This window comes from Ursus maritimus, unplaced genomic scaffold (assembly GCF_017311325.1).
Source record: "Ursus maritimus isolate PB19 unplaced genomic scaffold, ASM1731132v1 scaffold_1, whole genome shotgun sequence".
Taxonomy (NCBI): domain Eukaryota; kingdom Metazoa; phylum Chordata; class Mammalia; order Carnivora; family Ursidae; genus Ursus; species Ursus maritimus.
The window spans coordinates 22,033,274-22,053,573 of NW_024423343.1; positions in this window are offsets into that span (position 1 = coordinate 22,033,274).

Sequence of the window (20,300 nt, forward strand, 5' to 3'; positions counted from 1 at the left end):
TGTATTAATGAGGTAAAAATATTTATTTTGCTCACTTTGCAACATTACTGTGAGGATCAAGTCTGAGCTATATAACATTAAATACTAGTATTTGCTTTCATTTTGGAGGGTCTATGAAAATATAAAGTATTTTTTTATCAAATAGTCTAAACTGTCATCCAATTTAAAATTTTTTGTGGAGTGCTTGCATCTATAGAGTGTCCTATATACTATGACACAAAAATTAGTTTGTTCCCAAAGAGTGTACAAGACATTGTGGTTGAAGAAAACAATAGAAATATGGATGAAGTGCTGAAGTGGCAGAGAAAGGAAAGAGTGATGGATTCATTCAGGGAAGCACTAATACAAAGATTTCTTGGAGTAGGTAAAATCTGGGCTGGATTGTGAAGGATGAATGAGATTTTACTGGGTGGACATTGCAGAAGAGAATTCCATTAGAATGACAAACATGCAAGCAAGGAGGCATAAAATAGCTTGGTGTATTTGGAGAACTGTCAGTAGCTTAGTATTGCTGTAGTACGAAACAAGAGATTGCATCAGAATGGTGGGATATGACATATGGTTTTACTCATTTATGGAACATAAGAAATAGCAGGAAGATGGGTAGGAGAAGGAAGGGAAGAATGAAGTGGGGGTAAACAGAAGGGGGAATGAACCATGACAGACTATGGACTCTGGGAAACAAACTGAGGGCTTCAGACGGGAGGGGGTGGGGGACTGGGATAGGCTGGTGATGGGTAGTAAGGGGGGCACATATTGCATGGTGGACTGGGTGTTATACGTAAACAATAAATCATGGAACACTACATCAAAAACTAAGGATATACTGTATGGTGACTAACATAACGTAATAAAAAATTATTAAAAAAAAGAATGGTGGGATATGAGTAATAAGCAAGAATCAACTGTGAAGGAAATATTTTATCATACTAATGAGTTTGGACTTTATTTTACAAATGGCAGGAAGCTAGTGAAGTGTTTTAAGCAAGAAGTACAAACCGGTTAGTGTTTTAGAAAGATTGCTTTGGTGCCGTGTGAAGAATTGATTTAAATGCCTGTTTTCATATCTGAAGTCTGGGGATTTTTATTTCATCAATATTTTATTGTTTCATTGTTATAAATTAACATTGATTTGTGCAATTATGTTTCATTACTAAATGGCAAAAAAATGACTTCTTAAAAGAGAGAAGCAATTCCTTAATATAATTTTGATTTAAGAGCCAGATTAAATATATAGAAAAAAATTTTAATGGGACTTTTGTTCAGTCATGACAGTTTGAAACCATTCTCTGCCCACATTAAAACATTAAAAGTCCCCTGTGGCCAAAAGGTGGGGGGAGCGTGAGACCATGAACAAAACAGCTCTAAATGTAGTACCCACTGAAGTCTTCTCCTCTCGGGAAAGGGAAAGGAACGAGTTGCCCTTTAGAAATGAGACTCACAGCCTATTCCATATTGAAGAGAGAAACAGGATTTACAAGGCTACAGACTCTTGTCTTATTTTCAAAAGAATAAAAATTCTCAACTAACAGGGATCCTTAATATTTTATCCTCCTGGACAGATATTGAGACCCCTTTATAAATCTGCAGTGTCCTCTTGTATGTATCCCGCCCTTTCTTTTCCTATTGAATGTCATAAGATCTCATTTTTCTTAACTGAATGTCATGTCACATCCCCTCCTCTACTGATCACAAAGCAAATCTTGGAACATCTGACTGTGCTCAGTATCAACCAAGCCTGTCATGTAGTGTCAGGGAACTGGAGCACCGTGCCTTCTTTCATGGCTTCTTACTTCCTGCGGGGCAACTCGTATAAACAGCAAGGTCTTGTTTTTATATTCTGAGCCTGAATGGATTTTTCTACAACAGTACTGATTAAGCATAGGGTGTGTGGGGCCCTTCATTCTCCTGGAACAGAAAACTGAGTATGGGAAAACTTAAGACCAGAGAAAGGGACTTAGGATGAGAGAAAATATGGGGAAAAAATCTGGGTATGTAGGAATGAAACTTAGCCAGACCTGAATTTTTGACTGGCTGAGGGGATATTCCTGAAAACTTGACTTTTCTTCAGTTAGTTTCACCTTAAACACTTAGGGTCATGTTGCATTATTTTGTTGTGCTTGTTGAGTATATAAACACAGTCTCAAGAATAGGAGAGAAGAGGCCGTGAGGATATAAAACTTGCCCCAAGAAAATGTGAAGGTGAGCGTATATGCCTGGCAGAATCCTCTTAGTGGGAAGAGAGGTAAGTGGTATTTACCTATATTGTTCTCACGGGGAACTTTGGAGACCTGAAAAGCTCTGTTGCCATCAAGGAGCACGTAATATAGTCTCTACAAATTTGTAAATATGTGCTGTTAAAGGACTTCTCAAGCCTCTAACTGTGGTTGTGGCTACTTTCTACTAATCATGTTACCATCCTGTTTTAATACACATACATATGTTGTATGAAATTAATAGAAAGAAGTGGTACTCTAGGATAACATAAAGAGATGGGGATGAGAACGAGGAAACCTGATAGATGTTTTCAAATATTTGGTGGGGCATCATGAACTAGAAAGATTAGAATGTTCTACATGGTTTCCATTAGTAGAACTAGGATTAGAAAGCAGATACTGGGTCAAGATAGGGAAGACTTCTGCATGTTAAACCATTTCAGCTGGTCACAAGTAGCTTTTTATCATTGCATGTATGTAAATTGAGGCTAATGACATCCTGTTAGGTTATAAGGGAGGCTTTTAAAACTGAGTCAGACTAGATATCTTCTATGTCTCTTGAAAATGTACTGTTCTAGAATTCAAACAATATAATAAACTCAATGTCAACATTATGCACTATGACTTTTTTTTTTTTTTATTGAGAGAGAGTCTCTGTGTGTGTGGTGGGAGGGGCAGAGGGAAAGAGAGGAGAGAGAGAGAGAGAGAGAGAATCTTATGCAGGCTCCATGCCCAGTGTGGAGCCGGACATGGGGCTCCATCTCACAACCCTGAGATTATGACCTGAGCCAAAATCAAAACTCGAATGCTTAACCAGTTGAGCCACCAGGCACCCCTATGCACTATGGCCTTTATATAACTTTTGTATCATTGGAGATAATGAAGACACTACTATTTTTGTTTGGATAATGAGATGCCCTCATTTCCCCTCTGTACTGTTGTCATTTTTTTTGTGCCTGTCTCTCAACTATTTTAATTTATTCTTTCATTTGTTTATTTCTTCTTCATTTATTCAATAAGTATTGCTGAGTTCCTCATCTACACTAGATACTGTGCTAAGAACCCAAGAAGAAAAAGACACCGTACCTGCCTTGTCCTCATGAAGATGTGAGTCTGCTCAACTGTGAACAACTTGGAGCTTTACACTTAAAGGTATGTGATGCTTTTATCTTGTTCATTGGTTGTTTAGACCCTCAAAATGTCGTGTTATTTATGCACCCTGATGGTTTTAAGCAAGGATCAACTCAAACCAAATGTCCCAAGAATTCAGTGAGAAGGCATTTGAGAGACATCATTTAGTACCATATTTAAATACTTCCTTCTTGACCACGACTGGGTGGTCAGAGTTGTCTGTGTCAGTGCTTAAGGGCATAGGTTCCAGTTCAAATCCTACTTCCTGTTTATTAGCTATGAAACTCAGCTACTTAACCTTCCTGTGTCTTGATCTTTTCATCTGTGAAAGGGAATTATAATAGAACCTACCTAGTAGGGTTCTTACGCACAATAGAGATGTTTGTAAACTGCTTACCACAGTGCTTCACACACAGTAATTTCTCAACAAAGATAAGCTATTGTTGTGGGACCTTAAATGAGGCTGTCATCCGTTCATATTTCTTTTTTTTAACACTTATTAAATTGCCTTTCAGTAACTATAGTTATTTGCTTAAATGTCTGTCTCACTCAACAGTGAGGTTTCTAAAAGCCTGAGTCTTTACTGTATCTTAATGTCACAGTGCTTTCCAACATTGTTCATGTCAAGGCAAACACTGCAAATCTTGATCTTTCAGTGACACACTAGGGAAATGAAAAAGGCTGATCTGGCTGGAAGTGACCAACCTGTGGGTTCTAAAGACTCCACGCTCTGCCCATCTTTCCTGAGGGCTGAGAGCATCAGTCTCTTGGAGCACGAGGCACTGTAGCACATAGGTTGGAAAGTTCTGGCCTAACTCAGTGCTCATCATGTTGGTTAGCAGGGAATAGTCCAGTCACTTTCTTTTCTGTATTGGAAAGACTTCTACTCCCAGCTCCATTCTTGTGCTTTAAAACTTAAATGCTCATATTCTGCTTTCTGAGTGTAAATCCTATATTCTGAAATCTTAAGCTTCTTTCCCAAAATTTCTTCCACAGGAAATGTGGTGCCTGTGCAGATGCCTTGGGGTTTCCAAAGTGGTTTAGGTCCTCAGTTTGCGACTTAATTAGCAATTACTTGCATGCGCGTAGCAGGTTTGTCATGCGATCATCAGGAGCAAGACATAAGGAGGCACAATAGCTACGTACAAAGATCTATCCACTGTAGCTTAAAATTTTATGGTAGTTGTGAAAGAGAGATGCCTATTTTCCTGCTGCTCTAGTTCATGGAGAGAGGTCTTCTTAAATGTTTAAGCCTCTGGCTTCAGACATTAGTTCTTGCCGCGGAGGCGGGATGAGGATAAGCCAATAGTAGGTGCATGAACGGCATCGATTCACAGCTTTCTATCGCGTCAAGCTAGTAGATAAAAACTCTTCTTTCTGTTTTGAGAGAGATAGGGTAGGAGAAGGAGCAGAGGGAGAAGGAGAAAGAGAATCTTAAGTAGGCTCTATGCCCAGCATGGAACCCTACGCGAGGCTCCATCTCACAGCCCTGAAGTCATGAGCTGAGCTGAAACCAAGAGCGGGACGCTTAACTGACTGAGCTACCCAGGCGCCCCGACGCAAACTTATTCTTAAGTAGACTGTTTCAAGGCGGGGGAGGAGGGTCAGGGTGTTTTAACAGGTCTAGTTGGTTCTTACACTAAGCCAGTGCTTTATCAGAACTTGGGTTGACATTATGGCTTCCTGTATCTGATTCCTGTATCAGTATCTCAGTCAATTCTTGATTCAGGCAGAAAACAGTATTGTCATTTATTAGGCCTTCTAAAATGCCAATAATAGTCAATTGCTATTTATTAGTATTCAATGTGAATTTTTTTTAAAAAACCCTTAAAATAGAAGTGATACATAAAGATGGTAAAATATTTCTACCGCACACATGAATAAAGTATAACATAAAATTCTCTCTCCTTCCTTTTGTCCTTCTTCACAAAGTTAACCACTACTAACATCTCTGTGAATCTTTAGAGAAGAAAAAGCACATATGCTTACATAGGGGTTTTTATGTGCTTTAGAAAATGTACACAAAACTTTGGTTTAGGCAACAATTTCTTACATATGACACCAAAAGTGAAAGTTATAAAAGAGATAAATTGTGTTTTAAAAATAAAAAAAAAACTTTTGTGCTTCAAAGGACATCATCAATGTAGTGAAAAGATCTCCCAGAATGGGAGGAAATATTCGCAGATCATGTATCTGATTAGGGACATATATTCAAACTATATGACTATATGACCACAAATAATAAAAGACAGAGGACCCAAGTTAAAAATGGCCAAAGGCTCGGAACAGACATTTCTCTAAAGAAAATATGTGGGTGGCTAACAAGCACATGAAAAGATGCTCAACACCATTAGTCATTAGGAAAATGCAATTAAGACCAAAGTGAGATGTCACTTCACACTTGGTAGGATGGGTACAATAAAAGGATGGACGATAGTAGATATTGGTGAGGGTGTGGGGAAATTGGAACCCTCCTGTGTTGCTGGTGGGAATATAAAATGCAACCACTTTGGAAAACAGTCTGGCGGGTCCAGAAAATGTTAAACATAGAGTTACCCTATGACCCGGTAATTCTACTTCTAGATATATACTCGAGAAATAAAAACATGTGTCTAGGCAAAAACTTCTACACTAATGCTCATAGAAACATGATCCATAACAGCCAGAAAGTAGAAACAATCCAGATGTCCATCAACAGACAACTGGATAAGTAAAATGTAGTGTATCCATACAGTAGAATATTATTGGGCCATAAAAAAGGAATGTGGTACTAATATATGGAACAACATGGGTGAACCTTGAAAACATGCTAAGTGAAAGAAGCTAGTATATAAGAGTACATATTACATGATTCCGTTAATATCAGATGTTCAGAATAGGAAAATCTATAAAAACAGAAAGTGGTTTAGTGTTTACCTGGGTCTGGATGAGGGAGAATTGTGAGTGACTGTTAATGGGTACAGAGTTACGTTTTGGGATAATGAAAAGATTCTGTAATAAGATTATGGTGATAAGTGTACAGCTGTGTAAATACACTTAAATAGCAGAATTGCACAATTTAAATAGGTAAACCAATGTATATAATGTCTCAATAAAATTGTTAGAAAGAAATAAAAATGCTCGCATATATAATCATGCTATACACACTGCCACCCTACTTTTTCATTTAACACAGCTTCGAGTATTTTTTCCCTATAAGAACATAGAAAGTTGTGTATGTTTTTAAATGGTTGTGTAATTGGGGCATCTCGGTGAAGCGTCTTCCTTTGGCTCAGGTCATGATCTCAGGGTCCTGGGATGGAGCCCCACATCAGGCTCCCTGCTCAGCGGGGAGTCTGCTTCTCCCTTTTTCTCTGCCCTCCCCCTTCTGCTGGTGTGTGTGTGTGTGCATGCACTCTCTCTAATAAATAAATAAAATCTTTAAAAAAAATAAATGGTTATGTAATATTCCAAGTTTTGGGACACCTGATTGTTTTCTGTAATTTGAATTTACATCCAAGAGCTTCCTCAAGTTAAAAGGAGTCTTGTTCTTAGCCTGACCGTATCCTACAAATGACCCCAGTTAGGGGATGAGAAGGATTTCGAACTGACACAGCAGAACATTAGGGAAAAGAGAGGAATGGGTTTTGTCTCTGCTGACGAGACCAGGAGTATCGGAGAGGAGGCAGAACAGCTGCAGGCTACTCATTGCTTCCTGAGAGTGTTTCCTTGTCTGACCATGTAGTTTCCTAGATATTAAAATTGGGCCACCCAGTCTGCCCCCAATATGATGAACTTCCTCAGAGTAAACTCCATGCACTTGTGTGGCTGATGATTTTGCTTTTTGATTAGACCTGCTTTGCATTTCTTTGGGGAAGTATATAGGTTTTTAATATTTTATATCTCATTTTAATATTTTTGCTTCCTTTCCTATCTCAGGTCTGTGAGCTTATTTTTATTTATAATTGAGTCCTTGAAGGTGATAACTATCCTTTTATAAATATTTAGAAATATATTTTGCTGTTGGTTTCTGATAAGTCCTTTTATCAGGTTAATGATATTTCTTCTATTTCATGATGAATAATTTTTCTTAAAAATCGGGAATGGATATGGAGTATTACCCGACTTGTGGGGATATCCATCATAATGGTTTTATATGTGTTTATTTTTTTCTCCTTTAATCCGTTCATGTGGTGAATTGCATTAATGCATTTCCTAATCTATTTTCAATCATTCACTTGGCATTCATTTCACACATATTTATTTAGTGCCTTCTACATGGCAGATGCTGTTCTGAGCACCAGTAATACAGTAATAAGCAAAACAGACATTATTCTTTAAAAACATCGCTAAATGCAATCTTCTAACATTTGAATGTTTTGCATTTAGATTTGAGAATTTATCTTGAGAAATATTCAAATGAACATAAAGATATCTCATAAAGGGTGATTATTACAACATTGTTTATAAATATTAACATGTCCATTCATAGGACATTGAAATATATTTTTGTTTCTCCACAGCATAGAATAATATATAGTAGTTCAAAAGAACCGGATAGCTCAGTATACACACAGATAAAAAGATTTTTAAAAATCAAGTTGCAGGATTTATGTATATGTGGTATCATGTCATTTTTGTAAAAATGAAAAAGAAAACCCACCTCTCTGGGTATTTACACTTTCTATAGGCATAAAAAAAATCTGGAAGGATATGAAACAATACACTATTTACAGTGGATTGCTTTGAGATATAAGCTGAGGGGTGGGGAGCATGAGTACAGGTTTTCATTTTTCAATGTATAACTTTTGCATTGATTCCTTTTTTGTTTTTTGCAGCAGGCAGCTATTATTATTGTAACTGCAAAAGGAGGAAAAGCAAGTGTAGAGTTAAGAACTGGAAAGAGGGTCTATAAGAACATTTTGAACATGGCCATGGGTTAGTGCTCAGTTGCAAGCAACGGAACTATCATAGCTGGTTTTAAGCAGAATGGGGTTTTTACTATGTATGAGATATTATCAGAAAAATTATTATTGCAAACGCCAAAGGAACAGGCAGTAGGTAGAATTTCCAGGAACAGCTCCTGGCCCCAGAATCATACTGTCTCTCTTGTCATCAGTGCAGTTGCTATGGCTGCTGCAAGGACCTGCCAAGGCAGGAGGCCGGGGAGCAAGCACTGAAGAAGCATGCAGCCTCTTCAGTGATTGGCCTCCATCTGCACCCCACAACCTGCCTCCCTCCCCCCTTCATTCAACTCACTTTCCAATTCTAGCCTCGTATGAGGGCATCTGATTGGCAGAACTTAAGTCTCATCTGGAACCCTAGCTGCAAAGGACTCTAAAAATAGAATTTTCAGCTTTCCAAACACTATGTACTTCCTATGCTTCCACACTCTCTACCACAACGAGCAAGATCACTTTTGCATGGTATAAGAAATATGTATTCATTGTAGAAAAATGAGAAAATAAGCAAGCACAGATAAGAAAAAGGTAAATAAAAATGATCTGAAATCCTACCATCCACTGTAAATATTTTGACGTATGACCTTTCAAACCACTACACACACACAATCCCCCCAACCACCCCCACACTTTTAAAAATATAGAATCCTTTTGCACGTTGACAAAATCTGTTTCTAATGTGTAGCAAAGCTTGATGCGATGTTTAAAAAGTGAAGTTAATTAAAAATCATAAAACATGTATTGACTTAATAACTTAATTTAAAAACTCATTGAAGTAATAGACACTGAGTTTCAAAAAAATGAAATTCGCTTTTAAGTCGTTTTCATCAAGTCAAAATAAGCTATCTTTTCTTCGTTTTAATGAACTTTAATTTTTGACTAAATAAGGGTTTGTTTTTAATTATTAACTTTTTTTTTAAATTTTGAAGAGCATTCCTTAATTCCTTTTCTCCCCAATATTAGGGAAATTCTGTACTTTTTCCGGTTGTAAAACAATGGGAAGAACTAGATCAGTTGTTAACCACCCATATGACCCACACAAGCCATAAAACCTCTCAACAACTTTGGTTTCAATGTTTTGTTTTGTTTTTTAAGATTTTATTTATTTATTTGACAGAGATAGAGACAGCCAGCGAGAGAGGGAACACAAGCAGGGGGAGTGGGAGAGGAAGAAGCAGGCTCATAGCGGAGGAGTCTGATGTGGGGCTCGATCCCATAACGCCGGGATCACGCCCTGAGCCGAAGGCAGACGCTTAACCGCTGTGCCACCCAGGCGCCCCTGGTTTCAATGTTTGTAAACTGAAGAGGTTGAACTAGGCTCTCGGGTCCAAATCTGTGAGACTAAACATTCTGTGAAGAGATTTCCATCCTTAGGTAAAAGTTTCAGTCTACAGAGTCCTGGCTTTGATATCCAGGCCCGCTTCTCCTGGACCAGGTGACCTTGAGCTCGTTATGAACTGCTGGATGCCTGCATTTATGAATCTGAGCACTGAGATTAAAAGTAGTTCCTACTTACTTCCTGGAGGTTGACAAGGCTGCCAGCTCCCTTGCAGCAAATGTCCTATATACATATTATAACTAATTAAAGTAAGGACAGGAATGTGGTCCAAGAGATAGCTAAATGGAGTTCTTTACTTTGGGTGTAGATTTTAACCTTGAGATGACTCTGTGAGATGTAAAAGCAACCATGACAAAATTTTAAGATAACAAAGTGCATAGGAATTTATTTCAGATAGTGGATGATAGGATCATTGCAAATGAAAAGTTTACCTGGCAGTATATATTTCTGTATATATAAATCTACCAATCTAGTAGTGACTTATATTCCATATATTTACATATAGCTGGAAGGATTTATACAAGTTGAATGTGCTTATCTCTGGGGATGGAGCTATAAGTAATTTTCTGAAATTTTCAAGTCATTAATTAATTTACCTTTAGCGAGCCGATGATATCTTTGTATCTAGAAAACATACAATCAAGTAGGTTTTTTATTTTCTGTTTTAATGAAAATTATGTTTGTTGTATATGTTCTGAGCTACACCAGGTTACAAGGGAAGAAAGAGAATATACCTGTTAAATTATTCTTCCTGTTGTGATGGAGAGATTGAGAGAGAGAGAGAGCCAGTGAGTAGAGAGTTCCAAGATCCTGTCATCATTCATGACCCTAAGTTCTCACCTGTTAGATGACCTTGACCTTTGCATGTAGTTTTAGATTTGTCTGTAAGAATCAGTGTCCTTTTCTCAAAACTCACTTGTCTTCCTCAAGTTATACTTTCCAATCTTTTACTAGGTGAAGAACTTGACTCATTCACTCTTTCCCTCATCTTCCTCATTCAATGACCATTTAAACCCGTCCTGTTTAGCTCTTGCAGTCAATGGTGGGTTCTGTCAAAGGGGCAGGGTGACATAGTCCCAGGTGAGGCTTTCTGCAGATGTCACCGGGACTATTTCCATAGACTCTGGTTTCTCACTGCCTCCACTCCCACCCCCCTAATCCTTTTTACAATCTCCTTTCAAACGTTTTCTGAAACACAGCTCTAATATTTGCACTCCCTAACTCAGTAATCATAAGTGCATCCCAGCATAGGAAAACAAAATAACAAGTGAACAAAGAAACAAACACCGGAACAATCCTCTAAAGTCCTTAGGTGGTTTTTCCAGGCCTTCCTTGTCTGTTCTCCAGCCTATCTTTCCAACCTTGTTCTTTCTTCTACAGTCCTTTCCTTTCTGGCTTTTTGCCTCTACTCATGCCAATACCTTGCACTGCCCTTCTTCATCACCTCCACACATCCGTATCCTTGTCATTTAGGACTCAACTCAAACCCCTAGGAAGCTGTTCCCAATTCCCTTTCTTGAAATACTACACCTTCCTCTCAGATCCCATAACACTCCATCTTTTCTTCTCTTGGGCACTTGCTACCTTTCAAGTGTATTGCGGTTATTTGTGCTCTCTGGGAGCCCAGCCATAAACACTCTCTGTCTCTGAACTGACTCTATTTTCCATTGTAGGCTTGTAATAAGTATGTGCTGTTAAAGAATTGGATCCAATATTTTTCTGGGTTAGATTCCACCAGGGTAGCTATATGGTCGCTGCCTATTGAACTTTAAAAAAAAATTAACTTCCCCAGGCCACAGAGGTACCATTTAGTGCTATAATTTATTAAATCACCCTCTACCAGCTCAGTTATTTTCTAGAAGATGAGTTGCTTATAGTTAACACTGCACTGTCTTTTGGGGGGATTGCGAGGTCTTTCTTGGTACTAGCCCCTACATCCACCTGGATGATTCCAAAGCTAGAAAATAGTAAAGTAGTTTATCATGGCTTTTGAAATCACAGGCAGTGGAATAAATTTTAAACTTCTTTTCACATTTTCCCCACTTTTCCTGCTCTGCCTCTTGCCCCTCTGATTTATTTGTTTATACTTTTTTTTTTCTTATACAGGTTGGCTCTAGGCTATTTTTTAGAGTGATTCCATTGGGGTAGCTGCCAACTTCTATTAATGACAACCTGTGAGTGCTGGAGGAAGTGGGTGGGAGCTTGCTGAGAAAGAGGCAGGGAAAGTTTGTTTGTTTGTTTGTTTTTCCTGGGGAGGGGGATGTTTCATCAAGGATAGTGGAAGACCAGATTGCCTTTCCCCAGAGTTGTGTCAGCCATCCACCCCTACCCTGTGTGGATACCCTGAATCAATAAAGGAATCCTAAAATCAACAGATGACCATGAAATAACCAATATAAAATTTCTCCACTCGACAACATAAAGTTTCAAAGCAGAAGATAGGGAAGAAAAAGGAAACATTTCTTGAACAACTGGGTTTATGATCTGAGATTTGGACCCATTAGATACATCATATATGTCACTTTTAGATGATTTTGTTTGGTTATCCCATGTCCGATACATTCTGGCTTCCCTAATTATGTTGAATTTCTAGACTAAAGAGCTGTGATTAAGTCCCTGGATACTGATGATTTCACTAGAGATCTGCTACACTTGGAAACCTTTTCTGAGAACAGGTAGTCTTCCATTAGCCTTTGACCTTATCACCATGACTTTTTAAAATTACTACAGGAAATATTAATGGGGAGAGAGGAAGAATGGCCTCGATGTAGGCATGGTGATGTGCTATAGGGGTGGTTTGTTCTGGCTATACATGTAGCAAAAATTTTTTTTTTAAAGATTTTATTTATTTATTTGACAGAGATAGAGACAGCCAGTGAGAGAGGGAACACAAGCAGGGGGAGTGGGAGAGGAAGAAGCAGGCTCATAGCGGAGGAGCCTGATGTGGGGCTCGATCTCATAACACCGGGATCACGCCCTGAGCCGAAGGCAGACGCTTAACCGCTGTGCCACCCAGGCGCCCCACATGTAGCAAAATTTTAAAAGAAACTTGTAAGAATTTCTATAGTTACAAATTTCAAGATAATTATTCTATGATTTTAATTAAAAATAATATTTAAAATTTTTGTTGAATAAATGTATGCAACTGCTTCCAAATTGTTTCTGCAGAATTAGGACTGGATACTCTTAAGAAAAATATATTCTTTTTTTTCTTTCAAGATTTTATTTATTTATTTATTTATTTGTCAGGCAGAGAGAGAAGCAGGCTCCCCGCCAAGCAAGGAGCCCGATGCGGGATTTGATCCCCGGACCTTGGGACCATGACCTGAGCTCAAGGCAGATGCTTAACCTACGGAGCCATCCGGGGGTCCTTCATTTTTTTTTTTTTCTGATAGTCAAATAATTCATGTGAAATAATCCATGTAGGAAAATTAGAGAAAAGAGGAAAACATACAAAAGAAAATAATGCAGCAATATGTAAAACAGTACCCTTTTTTTTATCATTGAGTTTCAGCAGAAACTTGAAAGGCTAAGAACAATACAATCGGTTTCATGTACCACACACTCAAAAGTGAGATGTGGACCATGTACGCAGGACCTACTAGGAGATGGAGGAATCGGTCAGCAGCGCTAATCCAGGGTGATCTTTCATGTGGACGGCATAGAAGAGTTGAGTTGCTTCTTCCTCACTGTAGCCAACTGAGTCAAGGGGTTTCAGAAGACTTACTTGGAGGACTTGATATTCATCCCCTGGAGTTTGGTGGACTCAGAACTGGGGCCTGATTCTTTCCAGGAGAAATCCTAAAGTAAGAGACTGACCAGGGACCCTGGGAGCAAGCTGCACTTCCTTTGACAGTGGGACAAAGGTGTGTTCTTCCTTGGAGACCAGACCCCGTTGAAAGGAGCAGATGAGATTATATTGAAATAGACTGTCCAGAATACCATATGAAAGGATGTATGACTCCAACCTGCATGTGGACTGCTGGATGTCCAGGGCCATGGGGGTGTCAGAAGTGCATTGGAGAAGTTTTGAGGGTTTGAGAGGGAGCTATAGTCAGAAGTACCCCAGAGATGAATGTTTGAGGAATTTGCAAAAGATCCCTCTGAAAGGAAGAGTCAGCTCTGTGCTGCCATTTCCAGAGGGCCCCAATACCAGATTGCAAGTGAGTCATTAGGAAAAACCTTCCCTGTACCTTTATCTCTCCTCACCCTTCGCGCTCAGCCAACTCTCAGGAAGCCACACATTTCAGCTGCCAAGTTGTGGAGGATGCAAAGAGAGAAGAAGCCAAGCTGCCATCCCTTTTCCACCATGCAGGATTTGGTTTAAAGTGGGGCGAGAATTACTGGTCATTATGGGTAGAGAGAATGTTGGATAAGAATTTGGAGTTTTAATATTACACCTGACCGGATTTGTGTGATTCTTAGGTTGGATTGGACATTTTATTATCCAGAGAAAGAGATTATTCCTCTGTTATTTAAGAGTTACCAGAAAAAATTATGGGAACTCCATGAAATTCCATCCAAGGGGCAGGGCACAGCAAACTCAGAGAGTGGATTCCTAGAAACAATGCAGAGAAAACATGGTTGGTTTCTGCTTGCTGTTATGCTGTCAGTCACCTGAGGTAACAACCGCCCACGGATAATCAGTGCATCTTCGTTTCTTTCTTTTCAGCCTTTTTTGTTGCCTACATACATTTCATAAAAGCAAAATTGGGGTCGTATTCTGTTGATTACAGTGTATGTTTCCCCATTTATTTTCCCCTTATCCTTTATTAAAGTCTTTTTAAAAAGTTGGACAACAATAACAAAGTCCTGTAAAAAAATAAATTGGGGTGAATCTGGAAGAAGTAAGTCACTTTAGCACTATTAATTTTCTGGAAAGGTCAAGGCAATTGTGTAATTGTAGAACGACTATCATTAGAGACTATTACAGTGCTTTGCAAATCAGTTAGTTTTCCTTGCTGCATTTTGTTGACAGAACGAGGCACTGCAGCATATGAGAGTTTTACACTCCATTTCAGTTCCACGTAGAACTCAAAGTGTGTGAGTCCCTGGTCTGCCCCCTTCACCATGAGTCATCAGTCTCTGTTGAAGTATCGGAAAACACCTGGTAATTGCAGCAAGACAACAATCTTGGCACTATTTCGTTAATTATGTCTCCTTCCCAGCTGGTGTTTTTATTTCTGGAATGTTTTGTCTTCCTTGTGTAGACTTCATACCCCCTGGGCATGGACCACATTTTCCATTTTGTCTTGAGCTACTGCCTAACAAATACTGAAAAATAATTTGAAAAACGGATTTGGTTCATTAGTTAGAATTCATCTACAGAAATTGACAATGCCACAGGTATTTTTCAGCCTTGTGTCTTATAAGCTAATATGATCCAAAGTTTTAACTTGTCCAGCATCTCCTTCTATCAGTGGCACATGGACAAAGGATTCGTGACTTCTGCGTATATGAGAATGCCAGATATTAAGAATATTCAAAATCAGAAGTAACCACCTCTTTTAACTACGGTGTGACTGAGAAATATTGGCAAAGTTGCTTTTTTTTGCCCTAGCCCAGTTACAAATTGATAGCCTATGATAGACTTTTTTTTTTTAAAGATTTTTATTTATTTATTTGACAGAGAGAGACAGCCAGCGAGAGAGGGAACACAAGCAGGGGGAGTGGGAGAGGAAGAAGCAGGCTCCCAGCGGAGGACCCTGACGTGGGGCTCAATCCCAGAACGCCGGGATCACGCCCTGAGCCGAAGGCAGACGCTTAATGACTGCGCCACCCAGGCGCCCCGATAGACTTGTTTTATTTGGTTTACACATTTTAAAAAGTTGAATAAATTGATAATATGTACCAATCAAGAGGCTCACATAAAAATCTAAGATAGAACAAAAAGAGATAGAAATTCAAGGTTCATATTCCTGCATGGCAATAATCAGCTGATAAGCTTTTTTTTGGATAGGACATGGACACTCCATAATGCTATAGTCCTACCACTCCCTAGCATTTACCAACTCTGCAGCAATGTATTATTTATCATTTAGCATTGCTTACAGGGGTTTTCTGTTTTTTGTTTTTCTTTTCTTTTCTATATCGAGCCTACAACAATCATTCAAATAGCTTGCCTTGCCCGGTTAGCATTTTAATTTTCCAAGCTTTGCTCTTAACCCTTATGGTCTTTCTGATCTGCCTGTCTGGTAATTATGAGGTACCATATAGAAATCTAATCAGTCATTGACATCCCTGAATGGTGCTGATGAAGAACCCCTAAGGAAATGAGATCACAAAAGTGTTTATTTTGAAAAAAGTTTTATAAAATGACTTGCAAACAATATCTTTAAAGCTCCTTACTAATAAAATAAAAACAGATTCCATCTTGAAGCAGTAACATTGTTACCATGCTCTGGAAAGTAAGTGGTGCACCATGCTATTGTAATTGAGTTAAGATGCATACCTCCAGATTCCAGTTAGAACCCACGCAGAAAGAGGCACCTGTCTGGATGACTCTCTGGTTGATAAAATGATGCTAAGCTCTGCTTAAGTCATTGCTTATTTAAGTGGTTGAAATTCTGTATTTCTTTTCAAATTCCAGCTGCCAGGAGGACTAGATATCTTCATAAGGACTTATGAAAGCTAGCCAGTCATTCCCAGGTCCCTGAAAATTATGCTGTAGGCAAGCTGCTTATTCTGCCAGTTTAGCTTTTCATTAGGAAGTGTAGACATTACTTCAGAATTTTAAGTGAGTTTAGATTTTAGAGGTAAAGGTTCTGTTTCATTCTTTGCTAGCCTCTTCCACCTCTAGTGACTTCTATCTCTGCAAATTACCTGTCTATCCAGTTGATCAAGTCAGACAGCAGGGAGTCATCTTTGACAGTTTACTTACCCCCACCAACCTCATCCATTCAAGTCCTGCTGATTCTACTTCTTAAATACCCCTGACTTTTCTGCTTTTCTCCTTAACTATTTCAGCTCTCCTGGTTCAAGCCACCAACCATTCTAGAAAAACCTCCCAACTCGTCCCGTAGCAGCCTCTCTTACCCTTCTGCAGACCAGCCCCCACAGGACAACAGGGGCTCCCCATTACCTTCAGGACAAATGCTACCATCATTAACATCTCTCCAAGACCCTCCACCTTCCACACTGGCCAGGATCCCCACTGTCTGCTCAGAATCCTGGTCTTTTTTCACCATCTCCATACTCCCTCTCCTCTTCATGCATGCTCTTTGCTCATCCTGGGATACTTTTACCCCCACACGTTGCTTTGCATCTACTTTTCATCCTAAACCTCCTTCCTTAGCCAGTCCTTCTTCATACTCATGGCTACTCCAGCACATTTTAATTTACTTGCTCAATATCCTGTTCTCTACCAGGCTGTGAGGTTCATGATTCTGTTTTTGTTATTCACAGTTGTACCTCCAGTGCTTAACACAGGGTCTGGTACCTGCTTAGTGCTCAAATACTTTAAGAAACTAAACAGGAAGCCACGAGGCCCTGTCTACATGAGAAATATGTGCAAGAGGTGAAAAAGCTGAGCAAATTCATTATTTAGCAGTAGAAAATTGTGCAGTTTTATTACAGAAGAAAGCAGAAAAACCATAAAATGCAGAAAAATAAAGATAATAAAAATCATTCCAAACCTCCCTTCAAGATAAATAAGAAAAATGACAAATATTGTATAAATCATTCTTCTGTTTATTCTATGCACATATAGATGTAGGTTGGTAATCTGACTTGTTCACTTATTGCTTAACAGTTTCATAGAAACTATTCCTATATCATTAAATATTCTTTCAGATGTCATTGTAATGCCCATGGTATGTATGTTTCGTAATTGATACCCACATTCTTAACTATTATAGAATTTTTAGATTGCTCATATTTTTATTTTTACTTTTATTTGTAGCTTAAATATTTGTTTATTAAATGTCATGTCATGTCATGGTTATGCCCTTCGCTTTAGGAATGACTGGCAAGGGGCAGTATATTATTGAAAAGTCTTAATACTGAGAAATCTTATAGCAGAATGGTTAAGAGTATGGACTCTGGACCAGATTCCCCCGACACGGAACATGACTCTTTCACTAACCACTTGTGTGACTTTGACAGGCTACTTAACTCCTCGGTACTTTAGGGTCCTCATCTGTAAAATGCAACATAACGCCAAATCAAGCTTTCTGTAAATCTCATTTGGGCTATTTCAATAGGCTTTTTTTTTTTTCTACTTTCCTTCAATCCTCCCTTCCTATCTAGTTTACAGTCTGTTTTCTATTGACTCTTGAAGCACAGCTCTGATACTTGAACTCTACACTTCAAGAATCACCAGCGCCGTTCTCAGTGGAGAAAATCTGTAGGTTTTTTTCTGAGGAGTACTCCTTAGCTGAGCGTTCAAGGCCCTCCGTGTCTACGCACTTGCTCTACCTCTTCAATTGTAATCTTTGCTCCTTATTTGATCTTTGCATGGGTCTTGTCAGTGCCTTGGCTTGGAATGCTTTTCTTCATCTCCATTCATCCCTGCTAGGAAACTCAAAGTTCATAATTCCCTCCCCTTGAAGTACCCTCTTTCCTCCTCTGCATGCTCGTAACACTTTATTTTCCCTTCTCTTAGGTCACTTAAATGTTTTTTCACTTGCATTTTGGTTATTTGTGTTTTCAGGGAGCTGGACATGTGGTGACATGCATACCCTCTGTCTCTGATCTGGCTTGATATTTGCCATAGGACCATGTAGGCAGTAAATATGTACTAAATTAATGAGTGGATTCCAAAGTGCTTGGGGACTAGATCCTGCTGTACTTTATAAGAAAAATGAACTTTTCCAGCCCACAATGCTTAACTCATGTGGTTGTGATGAGAATTAAAGCAATAATCCATGGAAGAGCACTTTAATCTAATTCTGTTTTATGCAGTGCCAGCTTTTCCTACTGGTTTCCCTTTTCTTTTTTCCTCATATATTTCATAACAATGAACTAAATAATAGTATTTTCCAGCAAGGATTGCTAGCAGCCTTATTCCTTTCTCCACCTCCATGTAGAGCACTTTCTCATAAATAGTTGCAGTGTCTATGTCCAAGGCTGTCCTATTGACCTTTTACCACCACATTTGCTGCTCCTGGTTGCACTATGGAATGCACTGTGTCAATGCATAGTAAAAGATGAGGGTGAGGACAGGGTCATGCGTACGGTGCTTTGTTTGTCTTGAAGAACAGTAGTCTCATGCGGGCGAAGGGTGGTTGCCCAGGATTTTCGTCGGCACCCACGACAGAACTCTAGAGTCAGGGAACGGACCACAAAGGAAATGGACATGTCTTCTTGAACCTTAATTCATGCAGCTTGTGATTCATGAAGCAGAGCCGGGATCGATTTTCTTCAGTCCACAGGCCTCAGAGTTAGGGAAAAGACCACTCGGATTCTGGCACTGGGCCATCCGACAGTGTTAATTGTGAGTGCTACTTGTAAACACTGAGTTTAAGTGGAAAGTGGGAAGGGCATATTCCAGGTACTCCTAGGTAGATAGATGTCTTCGTCCCCTGGAAGTCATGAAGCACAATTTGAAAAGAAAGTTTTTTTTTGTTTTTTTTTTTAAATAATTGAAAGTTTGTGTATGTGGCTGGTATAGCCCCATTATGCTATAATAGCAGCTTGTGGCATTGTTTCAAGGCCGAAGTCACAGCAACTCCCTGTACAGAGGGCATCTCACTCCATGGCATTTGGATAAATATCCAAGTAATTTCCACATGGTGTAGCTTTGATCAAGATGACAATGAGCCTTATCAGTTCCTTTGGGGCAGGGGAGTCCTCCTGTAGTTTGGCACCAGCTATGGGATGGGAGGAAAGAGAGAAACGTCTGGGTGCAGAAGTCAGAAGCTTAGGTCAAGTTTACCAAGCTTGCAGAGGCTCAGTTGTTGGAAGTCTCAAAGGATTGATGGAGAAACAAGGATTTTTCCATGATCTGAAACACAGAACTCTAGGTGACTATGCTTCCTTTTTTTGTGTTTTGTTGTTGTTGTTTTTAAATTAATACCCCATTTTTCTATACAAAGAGAATAAAGAAAAAACACACACTGTTTTTAGAATTCAGGACAATGGATTCATTTTCTCTTAATCATCATAAGCCCTAAAACTAGCTCTTGCTGCACTTTGAAGTATAAAACATACATAAATTTCTCATGGCATAAATATTTCTCAAATATTAGCATATGGACTAACTAATGGTACTGAGTTAAAAATTTTAAAATCAAGCAATCAAGAGAAACAAGGACGTTGATATTATTGCTTTATAATGAGGGCTCGAAACTAGTAATTTAATTATTAACTGGTTCATGATTGCAAAGCAATCAGAAAGCATAAAGTGCTATGAAAAGACTTAGAAGAAACACAGTGAGGTCAGACAGTGCCTTTTAAGTACATTCAAGAAAGCAGATGTACGAATATGGCTTGGACTTTTCCTTTTCATAAAGGACTTTGGAAATTCTTAAAATATTGTCCCTTCGGTATAGAGCATTATCTTCTGCCTTTCTTCACCTCCCCACCCTGCTGTGTTTTTATTGAAACCAGCACACACTGGTGGGTGGGAGCTGGCCCAGTCGCAGCACTGCCAGTCTACCCGAGCTGTGAAAGGCGTCCACCTGTGCTATGTCACGAGGATTGGGAGGCCTTTCCTACCACTCACGCCCAGGGCAA